The following is a 22049-nucleotide window of genomic DNA, read 5'->3' as shown; positions in this document are numbered from 1 at the left end:
TAAACATGTCACTTTAGGCGAATCGCATATTGGAGAAGAAAGTGAATAGTTATATAAGGTATGAAATAAGTTCATATAGTACACGCACTTTTAAGGCTCGAGATGACGTAGTCTATAAAAATAAATCGGTGGGGCTAGGTCCAAAGCAGACAATATGTGTCATGGACTTGGATCGTGACAATTTCAGACGATGAATTGTACGCAAGAACTCAACTTCTATTTCAAAACCATTCCGACAACTATAATAAACTAATTAGTTGGCAGCTCAAAATGTTTGGAACAAACGCAGTTGTTAATAATGACTCATGAGATGCAGAAGATTTATACTTGCTCTGTGTCACTTTACATATTAATGTTTGACTAGATATGAAATTTAAAATATTTATTTGACTTATAATTATGTTAGTAATGAAACAAAATATTGAATAAGTCCTTCCTATATAACTCCTGATCCTAATTCCAGTTACGTCTAAGAGACCTGGGAATTAACTTGATTGGCTTAAAGGTAATAAAATCCCTAAGCATATAATGTTATTTATCTCTCAACTTTTTACTTTGAGGATCGTGCTACTGTAATAGTGTAGAAAGTTACATATATACTTTACAAAATTCTGACATGTCTGGACTGTAAGGCCCCTTAAAATTTTCCTATAAGTATAAGACTTTAAAGTGAGCCAACGGCGATTAGAAGTAGCATTTTGCATACCAAAAGAGACTATGGACTAGCACCAAATCATATGATTATGATGATAAAGTGTAAGAAGTGTATTGGAAGTGATTTAGGGTCTACGGAGAGCCTTAAGACTTAGCCAAGTCGGAAATTACACAATGGACTAAAGTTTCAAACGAGTTTGCACAAGATCTAATTTCAAATGAGTATAACTCCCAAGATACGAAGACTTGCATGGTGCATGATCCATAAAATGAAAGTTCCGCGAGTCTAATTTTCAACGTTTTAAACTGTTCTTCATTTGTACATTTTACAATAAATTATGACCTTTTACTAAAGAGTGAAAAAGCAGCTACGCGCCTAACAACGGGACGTAGGCTATGTGGAACGCTACATGGCCATGTGTAGACTGTGTCGTAGGCTATGTGCCCACACGTACTAGTATTTACCCTAAAAATTGAATAACAATTAAACTTGTATTGTAGTTTTAAAGATATGTGATTTCACTTAATACCAATTGAGAGACGTAAAGATAAGTAATGAAAATTGATGATAATGTAAAGCAAACCAATGTTAGAGTAGAGCACTCAAGTTGGAATACCCTCGAGCTTAGTAGAACAGTTAAAAAGCAGCAAACTGATAAACAAGAGAATGTAAATTAAAGAGAGAATATTATATTGATTTGATCTGTGTGAATGTAAGGTGTCTACAAATGATGAGGACCCCTCTTTATATAGTAGAGGAATCATAATTAAGGTATAACTCTAATTACAGAAGTAAATCACATGATTAGCCTAAATAACCGCCCTTGATTTGATCTGTTCCGGAATTTCCGTTATGGTTTTCTGCTGTTACGGGTACCTCACCTTTCTGTTATTGCGCTTCGTTCGAAGTCGGTCATATATGGTCTCGATCGCCGTTGGCCTCGATCTCGGCGAGCACCTCTATTCTCGAGCTCGATACCTTATCTTCGTGCTCTAACCTGACCCATTATGAGACTAAACCTCGACGTGATTCTCTGGTCTCGATTAAATGGCAAAATCGGGCAAGCCCTATTTTAACCGTATACAACTAGTAGACTCTCAAATTTCGCCAAGAAAGAGCACCCTGGGTGTAGGTATGGTGCAAGCTACGGCTACGGCCCTAGGCTAAGGCCTCATTTATTTGCACTTAATAGATGTCTGAATCTTAATCATTCAGATCTCACACATTAATTGCGTTTATTTTTTAAGTCTGAATCATAATCATTAAATGTGTTTGCTTTTTTTTTACTTCACAACCACTTAATAGGTCTGAATAAGTCTGTATGATTAAGATCTATAACAAAGACTTAATTCATTAAGATGCTATCATCCACATTCATTATTAATTATCGTCACCACTTACCATTATCAAATATCACCATGCCACCCACCACCACCATACTTAACCATCCCCACTACCCCCACCACCATCATTCTCAACCATACAACCACAAACTCATCCACCTCGACTACCAAAACTAACCATCCCATCAACATCAACAACCATAGACCGGCATTGTCCACCATTATAAACTACCATCACTTTCCTCAATCACAACCACAACTACTACCACCATCTATCATTATTAATTATTACCACTGTCACGACCCCCAAAACATACCCGGTCGTGATGACGCCTATCATGGAACTAGGTCAGCCGACACATTCCCAAAACAATTCAACATTTCATTAAAAACTTAATAACAACCTTTTTCAACTGAAATTCCATATAATATATAAAATCGAAAACCAAAATGCGGAAAATAAAAGCCCGACCCGGGTGTCACTAAGTCATGAGTAATACTACGCTTGTTCCAAAAACATAAGAAGACCAAAATAGTCTGAAAATAGCCAAAGTATACTAGAAGGAAGATAAAGAAGGGGAAAGGCGGGATTGCGAACGTCATGCAACTACCTCGCTATCTCCGGTGAAATTTGCGTCTGGAATAGTCAACAGCTGCTACCGTGGCCTGAGATACCTGGATCTACATACATGGTTCAGGGGGTAACGTGAGTACACCAATTAAGTAAGTAACAAGTCCAAACTATGGACTGACAGGTAGTGACGAACTAAACCTCAACAAGTAAGCACAATTAAACTGTACAGTAAAGTAGGCATGCTTGCAGTTCAAGTATTCAGCTCAACAGTAAGTAGATACAAATATGAACAATGTGAAGTATAAAGATCAGCAAATCTTATGTACCAATGTACAGAAAGCATGAAAATATACCATGTACCTCCACTCTCAAGTGCTCAAGCACTTGGTACTATATATGGCCATCCGACCCAGGGAAGATCCATCCCGGAATATATACACATCACTGACAACAGTCACCCAGTACCGAGGATGCCATTTCAGCCCTATGGAGAAGATTCATCTCCAGGTATAAGTACTTCAGACAAGATCCATGTCTAGGGAAGATCCATCCCTCAATAATATCAACTGCGCTCACTGGGGGGTGTGTAAACTCCGGGGGGGCTTCTTTCAGCCCAAGAGCTATAACAAGCCAACGAAGGCATAATCAATAATCTGTTGCGGCGTGTAGCCCGATCCCATAATTGTCACTCATAATCAAGCTCTCGGCCTTGCTCAGTCATCACTCTCCAGTCTCACACACACGGGTTCACAATGCCATAATACTAGCCCGAAATAATAATATGATGTGCCAAATGATAATAACCGAGACTAAGACATAATATGATATGCATGAACAAGAATGAGTACAAAATATCAATGAAAGTAATGAAATGACAGCATGAAGCGACCACTCGGGTTTCAATAGTATTAACGTGAATCCCTAATATGATAATTAGCAAGATTTATAGTTCTATTACTTAATCCCTTAATCACAACACGGATATCAGCAAGAAAGAGTCACTAAGTGGTGCCATAGAATGAACATACCACAATTCTCACGGTGCACGCCCACACGCCCATCACTTGGCATTTGCGTAACCTCAATACAAATCATATAGCACAACGTTCGGGGTTTCGAACCCTCATAACCAAGTTTGGAAGCGTTACTTACCTCAAACCAAGCCAAATCCTACTTTGCTACGCCTTTGCCTCTGGAATCGGCCTCCAAACGTCCCGAATCTAACCAGAAGCAATGCAACACAATCAATATAGGCCAATTAATCAATTCCAAATGAAAAATTATCAATTCAAATCAAAATCCCGAAATTCAGTCAAACCCGGCCCCCGGGCCCACGTCTCAGAATCCGACAAGACTCATGGCTTGGATTGCATCTATATGTCTGAACACCTTCTGATCAAGACTTATGGCTTGCACTGCCAGCTAGAGTTGTCAATATGGTTTGGGTCAGGTTAGCCTAGCCAAGTCCATGTGGGCTTTAGCAATTGATGTATTGAACTGGGCTAGCCCACCATTTTGATGAGCCTTATAATGGTCATCCTACCCCAATCCTATGTGAGCCGTGGGCCCCCACGGGCCGACCTGTTATATTTTAAAGTATAATTTTATATTATTTCTTTAAGTACTAACCTAAAAAAAGATAAATATTTAAAAGTTAAAAAATATCATATCAGAAAAATTTTGCTAAAACATAATAACTTTTTATATTGCTCCAATATATCACAATAAAAAGGTAAAAGACAAGACTATATTTCATTCACTAAAAGTCAAAACTCAAAATAAACTATTCAAAAGAATATCCATAATGCTTATGGGATATCCAACACATAATCTTCATCAAACAAATTTGAATCCGCTTGTGATAAGGTTGTCTTACATCTTCACTTTTATCTATATCTACAATCTATATGCAATATTAATCAGTTAAATATTAAGAATAATTAAATTTTAAAAACTAATAATATTCAAATTCACATAAAAAATATTACCAATTTGAGTTTGGGAAAAGTCGTGCAACCAATTTTGAGTAGTAACAAGTGTTTAGACATTTTCAGGATGGATGCAACTTCTATACTTGGTAAGAACGCGTACATCAATGCTAAATGTTGATTCCGATGCTATATTTTTTTAAAAAAAGGTATCGACCTCAACTTTCATAAAATTTTCATTTAGTGGCAGCATTATAAAACAAAAAGGAAAAAAAAGTGTTGCATAAATCTCTCTTGTTGTGCCGGGTAATATTCTAATATTTCAATTGTCATTTAATATCTTTATTTACTGAACCCGCTTGTATAAAATTTTGGGTCCACCACTCTTGCCACTTGTCTGCTGCACGTGCTGTCGGCACAATTAAGAACAACAAAAGGAGGAGATGGGGAATTCTAAATTCAAAGTTCATCTGGCAGTAGACTAGTCAATATGGATTTGGCATGTTGGGCCAGCCCAGCCTGTGATTTAGTAAGATTGGGCTAGAATTTTTAGAGCTCATTTAAAAATAAAGTTTTTAATTAAGCACGGCACGAGTAAGCCCGTGGCCTGTAAGGCTTGACTAGGGCTAGACTGGGCTGGCCCGGCCCGGCCGTGGGCCTAATAAAGTATTTATTTAAAATATAAAAAATTATTTGGGCAAAAAATTTAGAATTTTTAAAATATTAATTTGTTTTAACTAAAAATATTTAGATTTTATCTATTTAATCTAATAATTTTACCTCAGAGAATTTAAAATTTTGTTAAAGTTAAATAAAGTATCGGAGAGAATTTACGAAAAATCTTATTTTGATAAAGTTGTATTTACAAAAAAAAAAAAAAGACAACAAGAAAAAGAGATACATATAAACTAATAGAAACTAAGTATAAGATAAGAGGACTAATAAAATAAACTAACAATTATAGTATAAGACAATAAATTATTTAGTATAAACTAATTTAAGATTAACTGACAAAAAAATAATATCAAATGTTTCAATTACATATTTTATCAAAATTTATGGTAAGAACTTTCTAGATAATTTTGGTTTCTTGAAGTAAATAAACGGTATAATATAATTCTTACTATTTGATTTGAGTTAAAACATCAAATTTAAACTAAAATAGAAAACAAAGATTATTAGAAAAAGAAACACATGAAGTAGGAGGGAAATAAATTAACGGCGCTTGTGTTAGTATTGATGGTTGTACGTCTCCATGTGGAAAATATATGTGAAAAAATATACAGAATCAAGAACGAACAACAGCTGCAGTTGGGAGACTCGAACACTCGACCTCCAATAAACTTTGAACCCGTTGAACAATTTTTACAAGGTTTGAACTTTGTTCTAGAGGGTTCAATAATACAACAACAACAACTCAGTATAATCCTACTTAGTGGGTATGGGGAGGGTGTGTGTACGCAGACCTTACCATTGCCCTAGAGTAGAGAGGCTATTTCCAATAGACCCTCGACATCCTTCCCTAACTCACAACCACTTAATTAGAAGTGGATGTTGCTTACCATTAGAACAGCTCCTCTTGTCCAAATAGCAAGAGGGTTCAATAATAGCAATATAAAATTTGTAGAATATAACCTATATCTATCTATACTATATTAAAAACACGAAAGCCTTTAGCGAAATGTCGTTCATCTTTTTTACCATTTTAAAATATAGTTCACATAAAACAAAATAGTCATTTAATTATTTTCTTAAAATTGAGTTGTTTAAAATCAACTAAAATTTTAGCTATTAAATCTTTCCTTATTTGAATAAAATGTAGGAACTTAAAATTATCCTTATAAAAATACTTTCCTTAGCAATAACTTTGCAAAGTAAACTACGTTAAAAGTTGAACTTTTAAGTTAAATGATTTAAAACACATAATATTAACCATGTTAAAAGTAATATTAGATGTTAAACTCTTTGCATTATACGAGACTTCTTAGATCAACTAATATTGTTATTTGTGAATTTTTAAACGTGAGTATTTTTTTAATGAAGAATTCATTCACACAAATAGCCACCTACCTAATCTCTTCAAGCCCGCAAATGCATAATATATGTATAATTAATGCATAATATGTGTATAACTATATATAATAAATGTATAATTTATGTATCGGCTAGAAAAAATAAACAATGAATTTGGATGGCTATTTGTGTAACAATACCTTTTTATTTTATTTTATTGTAAAGCCAAATAATATTTTAACCATTACTTAGATAAGTTTAAAGTTCTCATCAACTATTTTATTGGATTTTTTTATTAGATGTGTCTAATATCAAATTATTTGGTATAATATTGATTCATAATTAAAAAAATTGATTTTATTTTTCAAGGAGTTGTAGGACCAACCTTCACTTTTAAATTTCTAAAACACCAAAATTATCGATTTCTTTATTCATATTATTTGACAAATCTTTGAATATTTGCAATAAAAGTATGTCACACAAAATATTTAACTAAATGTAGTTTTCAAAAAATAAGTTCAAACAAAATGCGATAGTTTTGAATTCAAAATTAGATTACTTAAACAACAATAACTTTTGTGAGATATTTCAAATAATATAATGTTAATGCTGAAACTAAAAGGGAAGCATGGTGTAGGCATATGAATTTTACTTAAAATTAAATCCATAAAATAATTTGGATTATATTTTAAATTCAAGATAATATTGGTCCAAATAAATATTATGGGCTAATATAATTGAATTAATTATATAAATCAAATATATATGGATTAAATAAATAGGTCTTAATCCATTGGACTAGCCCATTTAATTGGGCTAAAGTGATGAGTCCACTTCATTAAGCCCAAGATGACATCTTCCTAGAGGCCAAGTTTGGTGCCACATGTCAAATGACGTGGCGTGCCAAGTCAAATGGAAGAGCCAATAGGATCATGCCACGTGTCAAAATGACAAGGCATACCAAGTCACACTAAAAGGCCAATGAAATCGCGCCACGTGTGCAAGTGACATGTTCTGGCCAATCGAATGCGGACATGTCACACTGCAATTTGATTGGTCGTAAAAAGTTTGTTCTTATCATAACTCCTCACTTTCACAACTATAAATAGGGGTCTTCATAACTCAAAAACGGGACCAGAAGTTATAACAAGAAGCAAGAGAGAGCTCGTGGATCAAACGCCGCAAATTTCTCTACAAGTTTCAGGCTTCAAGCAACCAAGTTCAAGTTCAAGAAATCAAGTTCAAGTTCAAGCAATTAAGTTCAAGCTCAAGAACGAAGAACAATTCAAGTATTCAAGAATCAAGAACGAAGTCAAATCAAATACAAGCCGTTCAAGATCAAGGCTACTTGTTTGTGATAAAATTCGTGGCAACAATCAAAGTGTTCGCGACGGATAAATCAAATTACAATTCAAGATCAAGCTCAAAGACCCTTGAATTTATACTAGAAAAGTAGAATCAGAGGAATCGTAGAGATTGTACACTCAAATATTCGAAATAAAATACTACGATTGTTGCGATATTTTTCGGTCTTGATTTTATTTTCTTGACGCAAATTTATTGTCTACAAATTCTGGCACGCCCAGTGGGACAATCTCTACCTCTCATCTCAACTTTTCAATCACCAAAATTCAAGAACATTGAAATGGCTTCGAAGAAAATCAACTCCAGATCAACATCCACCAAGACTGCTAACTCCAGGTTCTATGTTGATGTGGAAAGCATCCTCGATGTCACCTTTGGAAGCTTCGGACCAGTTACGAGGAGCAAAGCAAGCACTTTAGGACAACAAGCACCCCATGTGTCGTCCGCATCAACCCCTATTTTCGGATTTTCATCCTCAAAAGGAGCAAGATCTTCCACAAACGCATCTGAAAGAGGAAGCAATGTTGCTGAAAAGATCAAGAAAACTCTTGTTCTGCTTGACCTCTCCGGATCCAAGCACTCTACTATGAAGGAAGATGATGATGCTTCAAGTGATGGATCCTCCCCACTTACACCACATAGCGTAAGCCGATCAAGGATCAATCTGTGTGAAAATACATGCTACTCTCCGTCGTCCATGACAATCATGCAAGATATGGTAACAAATACTTCATCCGTAGAGGAGCAGTTGGCAAACTTGACGGAAGCAATCGCTGGCTTGACCAAATGCATGCAAAATCAAGAGGCTAGAATTGACAAGCTAACAGACAGGGTGGGAATCTTGATGGAAGAAGAATCTACCCATGCACCCGGCAAGTTCCCAGAAGTTATAGAGAGTGACTCTCCCCCAAGACAAGCAGCATCCACTAAGGCTATCCATGTCTCATCTGAAGGGATGATTCCAATCGATCAACTGAAGGAGTTCATCGAAGGAACCATTAAGAACAAATATGAAGTTGCTGCCAAATCCTCCCTTACGTATGCAAAGTCGTACACTGCAAGGGTCGATATGTTGAAGATGCCTGCTGGCTATCAACCTCCGAAGTTTCAACAGTTTGATGGTAAAAGTAATCCAAAGCAACATATTGCGCACTTTGTGGAGACGTGCAACAATTCTGGGACTTATGGAGATTACCTCATCAAGTAGTTTGTCCGCTCGCTAAAAGGAAATGCTTTTGACTGGTACACGAACCTCGAGGCTGGATCTATCGACAGCTGGGATCAACTAGAGCAAGAATTCCTCAATTACTTTTATAGCACAAGACGCACGGTGAGTATGATAGAGCTTACTAATACTCGTCAACGAACGGGGAACCAATCATCGACTTTATCAATCGTTGGAGGAACGCAGGCCTCAACTGCAAAGACAGGCTTAGTGAAGCTTCAGGCATAGAGATGTGCATACAAGGCATGCATTGGGGATTGCGATCTTGCAAGGTATCAAGCCTAGCGCATTTGAAGAACTTGCAACTCGTGCTCATGACATGGAATTGAGCATGGCCTCCGCTGGAAATTAAAGGCTACCCATCTATGAACCTCGCAATGCGAATGACAAGCAAGAAGTCAGGAAGTGGAACAAGTTCGTACCCAAGTTTGAAAGCAAAGAAACTATGAATGTCAATATGTCACCTATGAAGTTCACGACGAAGGTGAGCAAGAAGAAGAGTATGAAACCCACTTCTTTTCAAGACAAGCCAAGTGGAAAGTTGACTCTAAATGAAATGCAGGAAAAAGAGTACCCATTCCTGGATTCTGATGTGCCAGCCATTTTCGAAGAACTCCTCGAGTTAAATCTCATTGAGCTTCCGGAGATGAAGCTACCAAATGAAGCTGGGAAAACAAATGACCCAAACTACTGCAAATATCACCGACTTGTAAGCCACCCTCTGGAGAAGTGCTTTGTCTTCAAGGATAAAGTCATGGATTTGGCTCGCGAAAAGAAGATCGTGCTTGAAGATAAGAAAGCAAGCGCAAACCAAGTCTCTATCACCTTTGGCTCATTCAGTCAGGATGACTTATGTGGTTTTAAAGAAAGTAAAGATGAAGAATTACTGGAGAGAGACAAAGCTGAAGTCAATCAACCTGATAATGATGAAGGTTGGACACTGGTGACTCGTCGTAGGCACCACAAAAGGAGCCCACAAAAAGAATCAATAAAACAACCGACAAGGAAGATGATGGTAAAAAGACCAACGAAAAAGAATCCAGTTAGGCATTTGAAGAAAGCAAAAGTGGAGATGCACCATTCTCAAAAGCCACGAAATCCAGTGACCTTGGAGGAGTTTTTACCAAGTTGGTTCCGCACGAAGATTTCCCATGAGGGCATTGATGCCTCTTGTTGCCATGCTGACAAAGGGGAAGAAAAGAGTGATGACCTACCATTGGCACCATCTTCGGAAAATCTTATCGAGTCCACTCCTCAAGAAGTTAATGCTTGTGAGGAAAAGTTCACGTTCACAAATGACGATCTTTTGCTAGGTGACACTCCTCATAACCGCCCATTGTACCTGGTTTGCTATATGCGCGATGAAAGGGTAAATTGAATTTTGGTTGATGGAGGATCCTCAGTGAACATTTTTTCAATCCACACTGTGAAAGAACTTGGTATTCCCATGAACGAACTCTCAGAAAGTCGTGTGATGATCCAAGGATTTAACCAAGGGGGGCAAAGAACCATAGGTGCGATCAGGCTGAGAATCACTATTAAAGATATGCAATCAAGTGCATGGCTGCATGTGATCGACGCGAAGACTTCATACAATGTTTTGCTTGGGAGTCCTTGGATACATGAGAATAAAGTAGTTCCATCTACCTACCATCAATGTTTAAAATACTACGAGGGTAAAGTCGAGAAGAAGGTAGTTGCTGATAATGAGCCATTCACCGAGGCTGAGTCACACTTCGCCGATGCAAAGTTCTACTTGAAGAATCGTATTGTGAAGGAGCTGAAAGCTGATGATGGCATGAAAAGCAAGAATAAAAATCCTTCAACTAAAATAGAAGAGGTGACTACTGGTGAAGCCAAAGCTGCTAGTAAGGAGGTACAACCCAACGCGAATAAGTCTTATAGAGGGAATGTTACGTCTTATGGCAAGAAAGTGAGTCTGGCACTCCAATATATTCCTAAAAGGAAGAAAGATGAAAGTGAATCATCTAATCGCCAATCCAACATGCTAAAGGAGTTAACATTTCTGGTCAAACGAATTGAGACAGTAAAGTCGTCCTCAATGCCGCTTTCAGGGTTTGTAGCCCAAAATCGTTTGCAGAATGTGGCACTCCCTACAAAGGGAACAGATGAAGGTTTTGACCCTAACACTTACAAGCTATTTGCAAAAGCTGGATACAATCCCAATGAGCCATCAAAGTTAGGGAAGCTCCCATCAGAAGCTGCAACGAGGCAACCACATAAAGGTTTGGGATACAAGCAACCGTCACCAGTGCGCATCTCAATAAGAAGGGCGAGCATCAATTATATCACTGTAGAAGATGAATCAGCCTGTTCTAACAAGCCTTCTGTCTTTGATCGACTTGGAAAATCACCTGTGAGGACCTCTGTGTTTGAAAGATTGGGTCCACTAAAGAAGGGGAACAAGTTCCAGAGAAACTTTCAAAGCATAAGAACACCCGCTTCACCCAAAATCTAGGAGATCTCTAAGGATTTCCAAAGTTTGGTTCCATCTAGAATGAGGCGACAAACAAAACTGGTGGTTTCATGTGAAGAAGTACTGAAGGTAAAGCCATATACTGTGGTCTATACTAAGGAATGTGACGAAGATGAAGAAAGTGTAGGTTCTTCGTATCATGTCACTGTACAAGGCGAGAATGGTGTTTCGTCTTCGATGGAAGATAATGCGAAATTGGAGGATGTTTCGCCGTGTTATCACATATCCTTCAATGACGGGGACCCTCAAGAAGATGAAGATGCGAAAGATGCTCCACCTAAACTTGAAGAAGGAGTGAAGAAGACAGTTGATGCCTTAAAAGAAGTTAACCTTGGCACCGATGAGGAACCAAGACCCACCTACCTAAGTGCTTTACTAGAAGCGGATGAAGAGACCACTTATATTGAGTTACTCAAAGAATTCAGGGATGTCTTTGCTTGGAGTTATAAAGAGATGCCTGGCTTGGACCCGAAAGTAGCAGTCCATCACCTTGTAGTCAAAAATGGTGCTCGCCCTATTAAACAAGCTCAAAGGCGTTTTAGGCCGGACTTGGTTCCCCTGATTGAAACTGAAGTTAACAAGCTCATTGAAGCTGGATTTATTCGGGAAGTTAAATACCCGACATGGGTTTCAAGTATTGTCCCTATAAGGAAGAAGAATGGCCAGATTCGAGTATGCATTGACTTCAGAGACCTCAATAATGCATGTCCCAAAGATGAATTCTCGCTTCCTATTCCAGAGCTGATAATCGATGCTACTACTGGATACGAGGCAATGTCTTTCATGGACGGTTCGTTGGGCTATAACCAAATTCACATGGCACCAAAAGATGAAGAGCTTACTGCGTTTCGCACCCCCAACGGTATTTATTGCTACAAGGTAATGCCTTTTGGCTTGAAGAATGCTGGTGCTACTTACCAAAGGGCTATGTAGAATATTTTCGACGATCTTCTCCACAAGAATGTCGAATGCTATGTTGATGACTTAGTGGTGAAATCAAGAGAGAAGGGCGATCACATGAAAGACTTGAGGATGGTATTTGAATTGCTCCGGAGGTACCAACTTAGGATGAATCCATTGAAATGTGCCTTTGGAGTTACTTCTGGAAAGTTCCTTGGTTTCATTGTCCGACATCGAGCGATCGAAATTGATCAAGCCAAAGTGGATGCCATTTTGAAAATGCCTGAGCCTCGAGATATCCATGAATTGAAAAGTCTGCAAGGAAAGCTAGCATACCTTAGAAGATTCATATCAAACCTGGCTGGGAGGTGCCAACCGTTTAGTCACCTCATGAAGAAAGGCGTTCCTTTCAAGTGGGACCAAGCTTGTAGCAATGCATTCGAAAGTATCAAAACCTACTTGATGAAGCCTCCAATTTTAGCAGCTCCTATACCTGGAAAGTCATTGATAATATACATTGCGGCGCAGGAAAGGTCTGTTGGAGCACTGTTGGCCCAAGAAAATAGTGAGGGAAAAGAAATCTCTCTTTACTACTTGATCAGGATGATGACACCAAATGAGCTGAATTATTCGCCAATTGAAAAGTTATGTTTGGCGCTAGTATTCTCAATTCAAAAGTTGAAGCACTACTTTCAAGTTCATGTCGTTCATTTGGTTTCTAGAGCAAATCCCATCAAGTTTGTGATGTCAAAACCTGTCCTTAGTGATTGACTAGCAAGGTGGTACCTCCAGTTTCAACAATTTAAAATCGTGTACATTCCTCAAAAGGCTATAAAAGGACAAGCATTGGCAGACTTCTTGGCAGATCATCCGATACCTGATGACTGGGAGCTAACTGATGAACTACCTGATGAGGACGCAATGGTCATTGAAGTTCAACCTCCATGGAAGATGTACTTTGATGGTGCTGCGCATCGTGGGAGGAGCCGGGGCTGGCGTAGTATTTGTCACTCCTCAAGGTGAAGTCTTTCCCTACTCTTTCACCTTGACACAACTCTGTTCCAACAATGTTGCTGAATATCAAGCATTAATACTTGGGCTTGAAATGGCTGTTGATATGAAGCAATTGCAATTGCAAGTCTTTGGTGACTCCCACTTAGTGGTCAATCAGCTTTTGGGTAGTTACGAGGTCAAGAAGCCTGAACTACGCCTATATCATGATTACGATAAAAAGTTGATGGGGTGGCTCGGTGATGTAACTATTCAGCATGTGCCAAGGAAAGAAAATAAAAAGGCTGATGCTTTAGCTACTCTAGCTTCATCATTAGCCTTGCCTGACCAAGCGCAAGTTACCGTCTGCCAAAAATGGGTAGTACCGCCACCAAATGAGGCTGAAGGTGAAGAAAACGAACTTAAGCATCTTGTTGCTATTTCTGAAGTTGAGAAAGAAGAATGGCAACAACCCATTATCGACTACTTATGTTATGGGATACTTCCAGAAAATCCGAGGAAAAGGACTGAAATCCGTCGTCGCGCACCTCGCTTCCTTCACTACAAGGATACTCTATACTAAAGGTCATTCGAGGGAGTACTCTTGCGATGCCTAGGAGAAGACGAATCACTCCAAGCTTTGCAAGAGGAACATTCTGGAGTATGTGGGTGACACCAGTCTGGACCAAAGCTCCACTTCCATATAAAAAGGATGGGATATTATTGGCCAACGATGGTAAACGATTGCTTGGACTACGCCCGAAGATGCAAGGCTTGTCAATTCCATGCGAATTTTATTCATCAACCTCCTAAAGTGTTGCACCCGACTGTTGCATCCTGGCCATTTGACGCTTGGGGATTGGATGTTGTTGGACCACTACCAAAGTCCTCTGGTGGCCACTTATACATCTTGGCTGCAACTGATTACTTCTCAAAATGGGTTGAAGCTGTTGCTCTTAAAGAGGTAAAGAAGGAAAATGTTGCAAGTTTCATCCGAGTAAACATCATCTATCGCTTTGGCATTCCCCGTTACATAATAACGGATAATGGCAAGCCGTTCGACAACAGGCTGATGAATAAGATTTGTGAGCTCTTTGACTTCAAGCAACGTAACTCTTCGATGTACAATGCTGCCGCCAATGGTCTAGCTAAGGCATTCAACAAAACTCTATGCAACTTGTTAAAGAAAGTCGTCTCCAAATCCAAACGAGATTGGAATGAACGTATGGAAGAAGCTCTATGGGCATATAGGACGACTCACCGCACACCAACACAAGCGACTCCTTATTCACTCATTTATGGAGTTGAAGCCGTCTTGCTACTTGAGCGTCAAATACCTTCATTACGACTGGCTATTCAAGAAGGGATCACTGATGAAGAAAATGCTCGACTTCGATTAGCAGAGTTGGAAGTTCTTGATGAAAAGAGATTGGAAGCTCAACAGAGCCTTGAATGTTATCAAGCTCGATTGTCTCGCACCTTCAATAAAAGAGTTCGTCCGAGATTCTTTCAAGTAGGAGATCAAGTCCTTGTCGTACGAAGACCCATAATTACTTCCCATAAACCTGTAGGGAAGTTCACTTCAAAATGAGATGGGCCATATGTCGTACAAGAATCTTATTCAAGTGGGGCTTACAAGCTGGTTGATGCAGATGGTATGAGAATCGGCCCTATCAACGGCAAGTTTTTGAAGAAGTATTATCCATGAAGTTGCAAGTCATGACGCTCCACAAGGTACGAGCCTAAACTGCAAGTCATGACGCTCCTCGACGTACGAGCCTAAACTACAAGTCATGACGCTCCTCGACGTACGAGCCTAAACTGCAAGTCATGACGCTCCTCGACATATGATCCTAAACTACAAGTCATGATACTCCTCGACGTACGGGCTTACAAGCTGGTTGATGCAGATGGTATGAGAATTGGCCCTATCAACGGCAAGTTTTTGAAGAAGTATTATCCATGAAGTTGCAAGTCATGACGCTCCTCGACGTACGAGCCTAAACTGCAAGTCATAATGCTCCTCGACACACGAGCCTAAACTGCATGTTGCTACACTCCTGGCCCACAAGAGTATAAACTGTGTACGACCCTAAAAAAAAGTCCGCTAGGTTGAAAATCTCGAAAGAGGCGGCCTAGGCAAAAGTTAGGACATAAAAAAATCACCCATTCTGAACTACGAAATGACTTGATCCTCTTCACCGAGGTACGTAGGTAGCTTAGAGTTTTCCGCTAGGTTGAAAACTTCGAAAGAGGTGGCCTAGGCAAAAGTTAGAACATAAAAAAATCACCCAGTCTGAACTACGGAATGACTTGATCCTCTTCACCGAGGTACGTAGGCAGCTTAGAGTTTCATTCTAAGTTCAGTCGCACAAGTTCAAAAGATACATATTGCCCCAATTGTTGTCCGAGTGAAGTATGGAGGAATGCAAAATCAAGCTGAAATGCCATCCTCTTGTGGAACTTTGATCTCATTTGATTTAAAAAGGGCAACCCTCCATGGTAAATTGATATCTTCAAGTCCTTCGGTACTCAAGTTGAAGTCCCCAAGTTGAAATCTTCAACTCCGTCAGTCTTCAAGTTGAAGTCTTCAAATTCGCCGAACTTCAAGTTGAAATATTTAGGCCCTCCAAGTCTCAAACTTGAAGTCTTCAAGTCCGTCGCTCTTCAAGTTGAAGTCTTCAAATTCGCCGGTCTTAAAGTTAAAATATTTAACCCCCCAAGTTGAAGTCTTCAAGTTCGTCGGTCTTCAAGTTTCAGTCTTCAAATTCGCCGATCTTAAGGTTGAATTGTTTAAGCCCTCTGAATCTTCTAGTGGAAGTCTGTAAAGTCCGCCAAATATTCAAACTTTTCCAAGTGTTCAAGTCGATGTCGTCTTCAAGTTGAAGCTTTATAACTTTCCAATCTTAAGGTGGACATATAAGTCCCTTTGCACTTTAAGTTGGCCTCTTCGTGGGTTTGTCCTTAAAAGGAACTATAACTTTCCAATCTTAAGGTGGACATATAAGTCCCTTTGCACCTTAAGTTGGCTTCTTCGTGGGTTTGTCCTTAAAAGGGACTATAACTTTCCAATCTTAAGGTGGACATATGAGTTCCCTTGCACCTTAAGTTGGCCTCGCCGATAGTTTGGGCCACATTGGGAGTAATTTCTCCGGTAGTGGGGCCATTTTGAGAGTAATCTCTCCAAGAATTGGGCCACATTGAGAGTAATCTCTCCAGTAGTTGGGCCATTTTGAGAGTAATCTCTCCAAGAATTGAGTCGCATTGAGAGTAATCTCTCCAAGAATCGGGCCATTTTGAGAGTAATCTCTCCAAGAATTGGGCCACATTGAGAGTAATCTCTCCAAGAATCGGGTCATTTTGAGGGTAATCTCTTCAAGAATCGGGCCACGTTGAGAGTAATCTCTCCAAGAATCTGGCCATTTTGAGAGTAATCTCTCCAAGAATCGGGCCACATTAAGAGTAATCTCTCCAAGAATCGCCCCATTTTGAGAGTAATCTCTCCAAGAATCGGGCCACATTGAGAGTAATCTCTCCAAGAATCGGGTCATTTTGAGAGTAATCTCTCCAAGAATTGGGCCACATTGAGAGTAATCTCTCCAAGAATTAGGCCACGTTCAGAGTAATCTCTCCAAGAATCGGGCCATTTTGAGAGTAATCTCTCCAAGAATTGGGCCACATTGAGAGTAATCTCTCCAAGAATTGGGCCATTTTGAGAGTAATCTCTCCAAGAATTGGGTCACATTGAGAGTAATCTCTCCAAGAATCGGGCCATTTTGAGAGTAATCTCTCCATGAATTGGGGCCACATTGAGAGTAATCTCTCCAAGAATCGGGCAAGGATGAGTACCCATCCCCTCATACCCCAAGATTGTCTTCTTCATGCGTAGATCATCTTGTTGAACAAGAGCATATCTTTATCGCTTGACCTACAAAAAAAAAAGAATAACAAAGGAAGAAAAGCACAAGAAAGGAAGAAGAAATTACCTTCGCGTCAGTGCCTCTAAATCATTAAAAGTAGACTCAAACCAATTTGCAAACGCTGAAATTGATATTGATGGAATGAAAGGTGTATGGTATTTATAGATGACGGAGGTCGGCAGTCAAGGATTTGTTTCGATGTGGGATATTAGTAATCCATCCCCGAAACGAATTTGAAGTCTATTGAGGCGGTGCTCCTTTTCCTAGGCAGAGTAGAATCCTTTTCTTGTTATAATTTCAATTGGAATATGATTTGGCTCTCTATCTCCAATTTAATTGGTTGCTGCTAGCAAACGATTCGGCTTTCCATGTTTTCACGAGACACTGTGCGTGAATATAGCTTTATAAGTATATACTTCCTTGAATAAGGAATGCAATATCTTTGGCTAGATGGATTGTGATTTCTACGTTGGCCTACCACGTGAACCCTTCTAGAAACGAACCAAGTGTTTGGATATTTGGCCATATGTATTGAAAGCTCATTCATGCAGAATCTACTGTCTCAATTCTTTTGAAGTAATGCATGAGTACATCTACAGTGAACTTTAAATTATATATAATATATTAGTTCGTGATACTTCAAGTCTGGTCTTCGAAACTCGACATATTTATGCCCGACAAGTCTTGAAGTAAGGGGCATTTGTAGGCATATGAATTTTACTTAAAATTAAATCCATAAAATAATTTGGATTATATTTTAAATTCAAGATAATATTGGTCCAAATAAATATTATGGGCTAATATAATTGAATTAATTATATAAATCAAATATATATGGATTAAATAAATAGGTCTTAATCCATTGGACTAGCCCATTTAATTGGGCTAAAGTGATGAGTCCACTTCATTAAGCCCAAGATGACATCTTCCTAGAGGCCAAGTTTGGTGCCACGTGTCAAATGACGTAGCGCGAAGTCAAATGGAAGAGCCAATAGGATCATGTTACGTGTCAAAATGACAAGGCATACCAAGTCACACTAAAAGGCCAATGAAATCGCGCCACGTGTGCAAGTGACATGTTCTGGCCAATCGAATGCGGCCATGTCACACTGCAATTTGATTGGTCGGAAAGAGTTTGTTCTTATCATAACTCCTCCCTTCCACAACTATAAATAGAGGTCTTTATAACTCAGAAAAGGGACCAGAAGTTATAACAAGAAGCAAGAGAGAGCTCGTGGATCAAACACCGCAAATTCTCTACAAGTTTCAGGCTTCAAGCAACCAAGTTCAAGTTCAAGAAATCAAGTTCAAGTTCAAGCAATTAAGTTCAAGCTCAAGAACGAAGAACAATTCAAGTATTCAAGAATCAAGAACGAAGTCACATCAAATACAAGGCGTTCAAGATCAAGGCTACTTGTTTGTGATAAAATTCGTGGCAACAATCAAAGTATTCACGACGGATAAATCAAATTACAATTCAAGATCAAGCTCAAAGGCCCTTGAATTTATACTAGAAAAGTAGAATCAGAGGAATCGTAGAGATTGTACACTCAAATATTCGAAATAAAATACTACGATTGTTGCGATATTTTTCGGTCTTGATTTTATTTCTTGACGCAAATTTATTGTCTACACATGGTTACTTGTGAAGTTGAGCAGATAAAATTATAAAAGTAAAACTTAGTTTAAGTTGAATATAAGGAATGATGATTGAGGACTTCTATATGGTAGAATTTCATAATTTATTGAGTTACCTATATAGGATCAATGTTCATCAATTTCATAAGCTTAAATTTTTTTATTTTATGAGTCAATCATAGTTTTTAATATAATATTTATGAGAAATAAAAAATATTATTCATCGAGATAGGATACACGCGCAACGTACGTACTTTAGATTTAGGAGTCTCATCTACCAATAAAATAATTATTATTTCATAGGTTTATTATCGTGTCTTTGTTGTAATACTATGCAAGTTCTAAGTCTTTCTTTATTCATAGTGTCTTGCTTCTGCAATATCTATATTGAGCAGGTTTGCCATTATATCTTACTATTTACTCCCTCCGTTCACTTTTAGTTGTCAAGTATTCTAAAAATAAATTTTTATTTTTACTTGTCACTTTTTGCATAACGGAGAGAAAAATAATTTATTTTTTTTTGTTTTGCCCTTAGCATTAATTACTCATTCCAAATCATTTTCCAATTCCATTAAGACTATACACCAATAAATATTGGTATTATGGTAAATTATGTATTTTATTTATTATTTCTTAACAGGCGCGCAAAGTTAATAGTGGACAAGTAAAAGTAAAACGGGGGAGTATAAAAATTATGTGCGTATTTATTCTCAATAATTGCATTGATATCAATATCATATATAGAGTTATTGTTCATGGGGATTGTTATAAATTTAGAACTTCCAAGAAATGTCGGACATGCGCAATTAAATGATTGAAGGAATTAAAATTTAAAGTTCACATAAATTTCTTATTTCTCCATTTTAGTGGGTTTTTTTTCATCCAAATAATTGCAAAGACGAAAAAGGAAAGAAACAAAAATTACAAAGAGTAAAAAGGAAAGGAAAGACTGATTTAAAAGGGGAAGTTTCATAACGATATCAGCTTTAAAAAACATTGCAAATTTACTTTCGAAGACTTTGTACTCCTTTTAGGTTTAGGAGCTTTTTTTTTTTGTTAATAAAATTTTGACAGATTAAATAAATATATTAGGTAAAAAAGCATTTTGAACTCCTTTTGGTTTTGGATTCTTTATTCTCCAGTTTATGGGTTTTTCTCACAGAAAAAAGGTTACAAATATAAAATAAAATAAAAAGAAACAAAAATTGCAAAGAGGAAAAAAAAAGAAAAAAGAAAAAGAAATAAAAATTGGGGGGATCATTAAAAATTCATATTAGAAAAGTTTCTAATATATTGTATTCCTTTTAGGTTTAGAAGTCTTTTTTTGTTAAAAAAAATTGTATTCATTGTTTGTCTTCTTATAATTAGTTAATGAAATTTATCATATACGTGTATGGTTAAAATTGGAATAGGTAATTTTTAATTAATAAAACTACTTCATTATTTTCTTATATGGCGTCATAAGAAAAGCATTAAACATCCTTCTAAGGTTTTTAAAAATTTATTCCAATTTTCGAAATTGGCATTCGAAATGAGAAACATTCAAAAATACGCATGCCCTTGTTTTTAAAATCTTAATATCCATTTTTATAAGATGAATCTATATCTATATATAAATATAATTGCGGGAACAGACAAAGTGATTTGGCACCCTATTTATTTTTTTTCTTCTTTTTTTTGCCTTTTCCTAATTATAAAATATCTCTTCCACTTCCCATATATTAAAGTCTTTACAAGAAGTAATTACTTATTAGTTATTGTGCATTATAGTGAAGAACTGTTGTTTCTTCAACTATTTTAAATCATATTAGAAAATTTACGTTACATGTTACCACGTCTAAAAACGTTTCATAGTCTGCTCTTCTTCTTTGTAAATGCAGCCTTCCTGAATTCCATATATTCCCTTCTTTTGGGTTCCTCTTCTGCGTGCAATTGTATTTTCCTTTTGTTTAACATTTCTTCTGTCCTTGAAACTATTCTTTTTTAACCGGTGAAGATACCCAATGGATAGAACAAATTAAATAAGAAAGCTTTGAGAAAGAGAATGAGGACTTCTATGTTCTGGACAAAGATGTTTGATCAGAGTAATTTAGTTGGTAAATCAGATGTATGTTTAGTTGCTAATTAACTGCTCTTCTCCCTCTTGTCCTACAACGACTTCTCAGCTTCTTTTTCTCTAAAAAGTATGTTTCTGCTTTTATGTATATCCCTTTCGTCATTGACCAATAAGTAAAATTACCGGGATGAACTTTTAAACTTCTTTGAATTTTGCATTAATGTTATCATATAGTATAACTTTTTCTCTTCCTTGGTATCCATATCCCAAACCAAAGGAGATTTTTTTTGCCTTATTTTGTTTATTGAATTTTGTATCAAATAGTTGTCGTCTATCATTCTTTAATTTCTTAGGATGTAGCAGTAGTTTATTTTCAATATCGTGGATGGAGTACTTTCGATTCTTTATTGCCTCCACTGTTCCTAGCTTTATTAAAATTTTGTCCCCTTTTGTCCCAATAATTTTTAATAGTGTAACACACAATTTTGTTGATATTTTGAACGTGAATGAGTAACACATGACAACGCCTGATATGTAATTAATGAGAATATTTTCAAGTGATTACTTGTAAAAATTATTAATATTGTGTGATTTATCACGAAATACATGTTATCTTCATACATATAAATTTTTATACAAACATTTCAGGAGTATTGATTAGATACTAGAGGAAAAAAGTAAAATTTTGAGGATTTTGCAAACGTTTTGGACAAAAAATGGAGGTTGTTTCACTAGGGAAGAAGGAGAGAGAAAGAATTGGATTATATATCTCCTTCTAAAAAAATTCCCCCCTCAATTTGAAGGGACTGATCGGGTGCATGTTGCTAGAAGTTATTTAGAGTAACAAGTGCATTTTTAAGTTTTTGCAGAAAATAAAGAGTATTTCATGGAATAACAAAGTAGAAATTATAGGATATTATATGAGCATGATCGTTTGATTCCAAG

The sequence above is a fragment of the Nicotiana tabacum genome, chromosome 5, assembly GCF_000715075.1.
Source record: "Nicotiana tabacum cultivar K326 chromosome 5, ASM71507v2, whole genome shotgun sequence".
NCBI lineage: Eukaryota > Viridiplantae > Streptophyta > Magnoliopsida > Solanales > Solanaceae > Nicotiana > Nicotiana tabacum.
The sequence above is the reverse complement of the archived record's forward strand: the minus strand, read 5'-3'. Positions refer to the sequence as shown.